Consider the following 9,889-nt stretch of genomic DNA (forward strand, 5'->3'; position numbering starts at 1 on the left):
CCAGTTTTGTGGTCCCCCTGCCCGCACCCCGGTAATTAAATATGGCATACAAAGAAAAAAATAAAAATTTCCAAAACATGCCGTGTGGGGTATCAAATGAAAGAGCTTATTGAGTAGATCACGAATATATAGCATACTATATACATTTCTTACACTTTCTCTAAGATTTTTTAGAAAATTTACGAAAATGGTCCATTTTTGAGTTAACTTTAAACCACTATAGATTGAAAACTCATGAATATATTTTTTAAATTATTATTTTAAATAATTAACAACAGTCCATTGTTTATGCTTCAATAGTTCGTAATATAATATAAGTGAGCTATGTGGTGGATTTGATGAAAATAACTATATACTATATGAACTTGAAAATATACTCGCCATCTTTGAATGCTCCCCCCACTCCCCCATGCAACTATTTCACTGTACGAAATATTGAATCGTAAACAATGGACTATTGTTAATTATTTAAAATAATAATTTAAAAAATATATTCATAAGTTTTCAATCTATAGTGGTTTAAAGTTAACTCAAAAATGGACCATTTTCGTAAATTTTCTAAAAAATCTTAGAGAAAGTGTAAGAAATGTATATAGTATGCTATATATTCGTGATCTACTCAATAAGCTCTTTCATTTGATAGCCCACACGGCATGTTTTGGAAATTTTTATTTTTTTCTTGGTATGCCATATTTAATTACCGGGGTGCGGGCAGGGGGACCACAAAACTGGTTGGCAACATTTGTCTATAGGATGTCTGGGATCTATACAATATATATCAGAAGTCAGATTTAGGTCCGCGATTTTTGCAAACGAAACTCCACTGAGAGTCCGGTCTAACTTGAGTATTCGATATAAATTTCAGCTTGATATCAAAAACAAAAACATGACTGGAACTATATGAAACAGTAAAATCAACAGCTTTTCAAATTCACGACAAATCTTATAAAAATATTTCTCCAAATTTTTGTCATTTTTTGTAGGAAACTTATAGCATCTAAGGTTAGAAAACCAATCAGAGCCACGCTTGAGGCGTGGCACGAAAATCCGCGATGCACGTGAGTCTGACGTTGCCCGATACAATAAATTTGTTAAAATAATGCAGCAAAATATAAATAATACTTTATATTTTAATATTTTGGTCGGAACCGGGAGAACCGGGTTTCATACTATTCAGACCCGGTTCTCAAGATCATCAAAAAACCCGGGTTTACCCGGGTTTTTCGGAACCGGGTAAACCCGGGTGCATGCCCTAAGGAGAATAAGTAATCTTTTTGATCTAATAATTTTATTACAACCCAACAAGTAAAACCGTCATTTTTTTTAACATTTAATCTAATTGAAACATAATTCACTATAAATATATATAACATAATTCACTATAAATTTATATAACATAATTCACATTCGTCGTCGGGAAAATGATCATAAATGCTAAAACTTAAACATTTTTTGCACCAAAAAAAATTAAAGTACAATAAGCTTTTTACATATTGTTCGTTTTCTATTATAAAATGTTACTGTGTGTCCGAACTATATCGTATCTTATGTAATTTAGGTACATATTAAAGTAATAGGTATATGACAATATCTTGCTTGATCAGAAGTAACTTACTAAGTGATTCAAATATTTTTGGCTTGATTGTGGGGAAGCTTTCAGTGATTTCGGTATATTGTCCTTTGGTTTTCAAAATCTTTTTCTAGCTGTAAACAAATTAAAAAAATTTAAGTACTTATACAAAAGTAATTAAACTAAAGCAGACAATAAATTCAAAAAAACTGAACTCACCAGAAGATATCCTTTGGGTTTTTTAAGATCCGCATATTCATTGTATTGAGGTATTATACCGTATTGGAGCTATGGTTAACTCTTTTGCAGGAATTAGCCTCGTCTCTGTAGTTTCTTGCCACTTTAGTTCTACGGCTGTCCATGGCTCAGAGGAGTTTTTGAGCCATAATAGTTTGTCTTCTGCATCTTGCTCTTCTATTATAGTTCGATGAATCAAAATGATGATGAAAAGTTATTGTTTTTAATGTAAATTTGAATCTGCCTTGTAGGTGCTGAGGCGGCGCTTCAACAGACACGTTCGTCACTCGACTATGATTTGATAGAAATGGCTGACTTTGCGGGCTACGCAGCCAATTCCTTGTTTAATTTTTATCAAGTTACTCGGTCAAAAATAGTATTCGCTCCATTGTTAATTGCCGAGCTGTGCTTATCTACCAATAGATAAGTTACTTGTTTGTTTTTAAGTAAGAAACACGGTTATATGTATCATAGCAAGTTATTTAATTTTAGCCAAATAATATTATGTCTAAATTTAAATGATTTACTTGTCATTCAATGATAATGTGAGCTTGTTTATTTTTAACCGAACTCTGTGTAAATAGTAACCAACTATGGTTAAGTCTAAAATTAAATAACTTACTTATCATTAAATAATAACGTAAGCTTGTCTATTTTGAACCTAATTCGGTAAAGGTAATATTGACCGAGTCGGTAATTTTGAAATAAATAAGTACTTTTTTAATAATAGCCAAGAATATTTAGCAATACTTGCTTGTATAATACTAGCAAAGCTTTAATACACATTTTAAATACGTCTTGATTGAATGCAGCAGAATAATTTTTAACCGAGCTAAATTGGTACTTTGCTAAAGCAAAATTTTCTCAGTGTAAAGAGCGAAACAAGTATTGTATGCATGAGTCAATAATACAATGTATTATCACATAATTTAGATATTAAATAGTATTCTCATATAAAATTGTTGTAAAACCGTGCTAATTATACAAAAGTTTGTTAAGATGACGTCGAACACAGACACAATTAGAAAACTTTAGGGGCTATATAAAAGGGCTATAAATCAGTGGAGGGTCGAATGCGATATTTTAGTACGCGCGCTCACTGGAATAAAAAAACGACAATGCAGCGCGAAAATGTGATGTAAGTAGGTATGCAAATGTAAATATTTTATTAATTTCTCTTGGCTGCAATAGATTGCTAAAATTTACATTTAAAATATAATTTATGTCATATTTCATTAAGTATTGAATATTTGGTGTTAATATCGAATGAGACTTTTAATTTCGGTACCTAACGGTGATCGAAAGCGGATATTTAGCAATGCCTTTGCGAAGTAGATGTTGTGCTGTAGCGATCTGAATGGATTTTCCCAATTATAATTGATATGGTTCTTGAGTAATGTAATAAGCCTATTCAATCTAATTAGAATAATAAAATGCCCTCACAAAGTTGAGTTTTCCTCCTCCAATGAACGCCAACCCTAAAGATATTATAATACAGTGTGGCTAATAGTGTCCGTAGCCGGCTAAGCTCAGGGATCTCGTTAGCAAGTGTATGCGACATTTCACATGGGCTAATTGCGAGCATTTACCCATCTTGATAAACTGCATTCGCTGAGTACTGACCGCAGATGCGTTTTTAATACTTCGTGAGAGACTATCTTTATATCGTGGTATTTTTAATAAGTTTTCTTGTAAAATTGGGTACAAAAAATTAAAAAGGTTCTAATGTGAATGTAATACAATATGAAAGGGTAAATAGGGATGGAGAACGATAGTTATTTTTAAAAAATAAGTATTATCACGACTAATCCATGCTGCTTCTATGCACCAAACATGGTAAAACCTGCCTAGAAGCATAATTTTCTATTAAAAAATGTTGTTACCAAAACTAATCACCCATCTGCCGAACACACAGATATATCTTAAACTTATAACTTCGTCTTCACATCAGAAATTAAAAATATCCAATAATTACACACATATTATAACAGATACATACATACGTACATTATATACCTACGACAGATACATACAGAACATAACAATTTCAATATCCATCATCTTAAATACATCCTACCAACTACCACGTCTACATAACTGATCTATAAATCATAAATTCTATCGATTCTATTAGCATTCTATACCATATGGATGAGCGATAATTGAAGCATAGCTATAAACTTATAAACTTCATCGCTTTCGGTCCAGCTGCTTTGTCCGTGTTTATTATGCTGCGTTGATAATTTGTATAAATAAAATGTTTATCCGGTCGGGGACTGTGGTTTGGTGAGGTGGGAACAAAATTTATTAGGGATCTCGTATTTATTGTAGATTCAAGTTTTAATATGGTATTGAAATAGGGACTTAGGTTCGGATGTAGTCTTTATTAGGATTGTACATATTAATAATTTATTGCTTATTTTAAGGAGTAGAATTCAGGTACAATGAATACGAAGATTTGAAGAAAATACCTTTAAGGTTGCACTGGTACCTACCACTTATTTTTCAGGATACACATAATAATTAGAGTTGTACAAATTTAGCGTAGACTTCATTGACTCTATTCCTATCAAAAACATAGCTTGATCCCAAGCTAATTAAATATATTTTCGCCAGTTCATTTTTGCCTGAAAAAATTATCTTGGATATTGAAACCTGTCTATATTATTGAGTAAGTAAACTATTATTTATAGAGCCTAGATGTAACCAACTAACTGATAACAAACGATATAACCAGATATAATCTCAATTTATACGCTACATTAAAAGCATGCTAACTTGGTTGAACATAAATAAGACAATTTGCAAAGTAAATTGAAACGGACTTATGAACGCATAAATTAAGATATTAATAATTGCTCCAGCATTAGCATGAATGCAATTAAATGTGTTTAAATCTATTTTGTTTTATTAAGTTCCAGATCTCTTTGAGAACGGACCAGCACAGGATAATTTGTCAGCGTTGTCGATAAAATCGATTTGTTAATAGTCGATAAGATTATCGATTTAGTAGATCGAATTTTGTTAGTGAGCGATGCTGCCACTGATGGTGCTCTTGTTTGTGGCACGGATTATGCTGCGTAGAAACAATATAATTCTAGACTTAAATAAAATTATTTTTTTCATAATAGAGAAAACGCAATAAAAACAATAAGTACCTACCTACCGAATAATTAAAAGCAATAAGGAGGTTATTCAATCTAAAGCCTCGGTTATAATCCAAGATTACATAGGTTATAGTTATAGGTACTTTAGATTACAATGAAAAAATAAAATAAAATAACAGTTTCAAAGTATACCCATAGATATATCATATAATAATTTTTAAAGTAATAAGGTAATTTCAATTACTTTCCTATCCCTAGTTCCTGGATAAATGTAAATATAACTATGTTTCAGGTAGGATAATTTGTCAGTAGTATACAGTTAGTATCGATTTGTCAATAATCGATAATATCGATATGTTTATCATGTTAATCGATCGAATTTCGTCAGTTCGAATCGATGGAGGTCGGTGTGGGAAAGCCACCGTGGTTGTGTAGTCATTCTAATATAAAAGACTAACGAATATACAGATATGTCGAATATTTATTTTAATAAGTACCTAATGGAATAAGAAATTTACACACATAGCTATCGATTTCTTGGATGGCCCATAAGATGTATAGAATATTACATTCTAAGACTTATTGTATTGTTATTTGTATTAAGAGAAATGTATTGTTGTGTTTGTTTATTGTGAAAATTTATAAAGAAATATATTTTACTAAACTACACTTATTTCACTCAGATATAGCAAAATTAACGATAGGTTTTGTTACATTTACTCCCACTGTTAATGAAAAAAATCACATGTTTTTGAAGTGAAAACTTCTTTAGCGGCGTTGAGCACTTTTTTCTGTAATGGGTATAAAATCTTAAACTCGCGTCAGGACACGTGACCTGATCGAAAAAGCGTAAGACGGATGGAGAGTAGACAGCTATCCCCTCTCTACTACTCGTTTTCACTTCTGCCGGCACTCCCGGAGTGCAACCCGTCTTTTTTTTTTTAATTACGATCATATTCATATCCAGCATAACGTTAAAGATAATAAACGATGAACGATGCGATAAACTTTACCTTCACAATTTTTAACACATTGCATCTCAGAGGCTCTTCACCATTTGGCATTAACATAAACTACATATGGTCGTTAATCTACATTCATATTTTATTATTGCGACCACCATCCGAGATCCGCCTAGAGTATTGGGATTGTGGTTTAATTACCTCCCATTGTGGCCGTGATTCGATGCTATTGTACGCACGATTAATGTATTATTGCTTATGAATATGTATTTTATTGTTTTACTCGCATTATTGCTTTAGTACCTCAAATAACCTTCTAATATTATACAACATAAAGCTAAAAAAAAATACGACGAAAACATTTCAAATATTCTTTGTCCAGATGTGAAATGATTGTCAGTTGCTTTATTATTTTTTATTCTAGAATATTTAAAATTAAAACCCATAAAAAATTGTAGACACGTCACACGACTACCTACCTACCTACCTCAATAAAAAAAAACAAATGAATTTGAAATTCGAGCTTCCAGTTAATTTAAGCGCGGAATTTTTCGACGTTGAAAAATTCAGATTTTGACAGTTCGGAATTTGAAATGAAAAAGCGGGAAATTCGAAGTGGGGGCGATGGGCGTGAAGGGGCGGAGTCGAGCTCTTTACGTAGTTAGTATAAATTTTCATAATATTTCCCATTTTTCCTATAAATTATTTTATTGAAAAGTATTTTTAAGAAAAGTTGTTATAAATAGCTGCACGAGCAATATTATCGTATCAGTCTGTTTTTTTGTTGCTAGTCTAGATACTTGTTGCAAATAACTCGAATAGGTAATTAAATAATTTTCGATAGATAGTGCGTAATGTCGTAATCATAAAAGTATCTTACATTATATCGATTATGTTAAAAATAAAAGTATTAACCTTACTTCCTAATCTTATAATGTGTTATTCATATAATATGTAAAAAGTAATAATAACTAAAATAGAGCAAATTATTTAACCGCATTGCAACATTAATCTAACCCTTCCTAAACGATTGTTACATTAAAGTACAAAATCAAATAAAGCCATCAACCTCAACATGTCAAACAAAAAAGCCACCAATATCCATCACAACATCATAGTTTAAAAGTTGTCCACTCACTATGAGTACGGAGCCCCAGCCAATGATACGCAAATAATTACCTTATGACGTGTCAAAATCATTTTGTCTCAAGATGACGAGACGCGGTCTCACGGAAAGCTCTCGATGCTATCAAGGATCGCACAAACATAACCTGTACAGTTCCATAAACCCTATAACAACGTAATAGAGTTCACAATCGCGTAACACCGTGTAGACTTAAGTTTGTATTCCACCATATTGACGTGTCAATCCCTGAAGAGACGTTATTAATAATGGCTATCCGCCCGTGAGAATGACTTCAAGAGGTAACTATTAATTTGGGCGCGATTACAAAGATTATTGGGTAATTGACAGTTCGAGTTTGCGTTTATGTAATTAATTTTTATTTAATTTTCGAGTTGCGATGGGAGTCCGCTGCGTCACTGGGCTTTGTGATGATGGGTTGGACTTGTTTCGACGTATTGATGATTCGCTTGCGATATAAATATAGGTAGACTAATCTGTAATGTGTATGTTCTTACATTGAATAGGTTATAGGAGTAATTTTGGTTTATGGAATAATAGTTTCATTAAGCATTATTTAAGCACTTTGTGTTGTCAGTTATGTTTACGCTTATAAATTATAATAATTTGCTGTTTAAAAAAATGTTAATAATGTTTTATTTTCAAGGGATTAATCGTTAACACTATAATATTCCTGATTAACAGATTGCATTATTGGTTTCTTTTATAAACATATAAAAATGTAGAGTCATTAATTATCTAGGTAATTAAAATCCATCTGCATACTAAATTAATATTCAGTAAGTAGCTTTTGCGTCAAGGCATAACAAAGTTCGAATTCAAATGCAAGAGCATTCCAACTCGAGAATTTACAACATCTATAGGATATAGGTACTTTAAATCCCTAATTACTAAGTATGTCTACAAATTCTGATTCATGTGAAATCCCCCTGAAATGACGAATCGTTCCAACTTAATAACATCGATGACTAATTTAATATGATTTCACACTGAAGTCTTTCGCTTGATGAGAGCGGTAAAATGACGCTTCAACAATAGGAGTAATAAAAATAAATGTAAGATCTGATTGGTGCTGTTTTTACGGTTCGTGGGTAGGTACGGTATGCAGGTTTTCACAACTTAATAAAAATTATATGATTGGCTTGAGAGATAGAGCTTACTGTTATGTACAATGTAGGTACATGCATTACTAGATAATATTTGAACGATGAATTATCAATTTTCATTATTACCTTATTGATTTGAATCTTCCTTCTTTTAAAATTAACTATTTCCAAAAATAAATAAAGGCATGTGAAAATTAACGCAGTATCAAATTAAAAAAACTATTTACCTAAATCAAACAATTCTGATACAACTTGTTAATTTTTTGAAGTAGAAACGACATTCACGTAGTTAAAACATTTCTTTGCCTTTAAATCCATTTTCTTTAGTATTTGTATGCCACCATACAGCTATATTAGGTACTGGTTATTTTTACATTCCACAAAATATATTTTTTCATATTATTTTATTACACGACGGAAATAGAGAAAATTGAAAGCGCACATCATTATTTAAATATTGTGTGCAGCATTTTAGTTGTCCATTTAAGGCTATTAGTGGTCCATTAAGAAATTATATCGAATTCAGCATTCCGTTGATATTGGTAGCGATAAGATCTGGGGGGTAATTATGTTGACTCCTCAATTATACCACCTTTTCGTTATTATGCGACCGCCTTTTGAAAACAGTTATAATTAAGTTGTTAAGTTTGGTGGAATATTTTGACAAATTATTACGGGATTGAAAATAATAACGGAATACATAATGTATGAGAGGTGATTGAATTTAATATCAACTTCCCAAGTTTCGTTTAAGGAAAGAAAATTCTTAAAGCTCTACCTCTAACTCGACATAAGAAAAAGGACTGTTAGCGATTAAAGTAAATTATTTTCTAAATAATATCTTCATAGTTAATTTTGTCATGTCATGTCACGCTACGACCAATGAGAGCGAAGCAATGCTGGTGAAACCGCGGGGCACGGCTAGTCAATAATAATAACAGATTTGTAGTAATTTGTAAACAAAATGTACGTATAACTCTACAAATTCGTAGATGGATAATTCATAATACATTTTATTCCCCGATTTACATCCCAGTTGTACTAGGCGCGCATACGTCGTCAGAAGTCCAATTCCTAGAGATGAAATCTAGCTTCATTTATTAATTTTATTACTTGACACCTCGTTCACGTGCCACTTATCAGCCACTAAACCTACACGATTTACTTTCAAAATCACATTAACGTCAGCTCACTTCGGGACTTCTGCTTTGTGTAAAGTGCATTGATAATAATCTCGGCTATTCTCATGTGCTGGAGCGGGATGGGTGTACAACGTTGAATGGGGAGGAAAGAGACGGATAATGTTGAATAGAAACATCAAAATTTTACAGCGTTTTTATTGCGCGCGCGCCGAACCGTGTTTATATGCTGGCGTCCGGTAGAAGTACAGATTGTGGAGTGTAGGTGGCGTGTTGGTTTTATATAAAAGATATAGGATAATAAATGATACCTACAATCTACATGTGGTATTTTAGTTCGCTTGACAGTAAATTGTACATTTTTTACGTGGTATTTATATATTGATATAATTGTTATCCTTTTTCATAAATATGTTTTCATTAAAAAATACAGTACAAATACGTAAAAAATATTGGACAACAATTGTAATTTCCGTTGTAAAAAATAATTTAAAAACTGTAACCGATGCTTAAATAAGGATATATAATCTATAATTTCAATTCCTCTCAGCAAGCACTGCTGGTGTAGTGGTATCATGCAAGATTCCCATTCTTGCGACCCGGGTTCGATTCCCGGGCAGTGCA

General features: G+C 32.0%; 1 non-coding gene across 1 annotated transcript; it reads left to right on the top strand.

Annotated features, from left to right (window-relative positions):
- Nucleotides 1-9,818: 9,818 nt before the first annotated feature.
- Nucleotides 9,819-9,889, top strand: TRNAG-CCC (transfer RNA glycine (anticodon CCC)). The gene has a single exon. It is a non-coding gene; the product is annotated as a tRNA-Gly (tRNA).

This window comes from Colias eurytheme, chromosome 2, assembly GCF_061535395.1.
Source record: "Colias eurytheme isolate Ceu_HAF_F1 chromosome 2, ilColEury1 Martin Lab GWU primary, whole genome shotgun sequence".
Classification (NCBI taxonomy): Eukaryota; Metazoa; Arthropoda; class Insecta; order Lepidoptera; family Pieridae; genus Colias; species Colias eurytheme.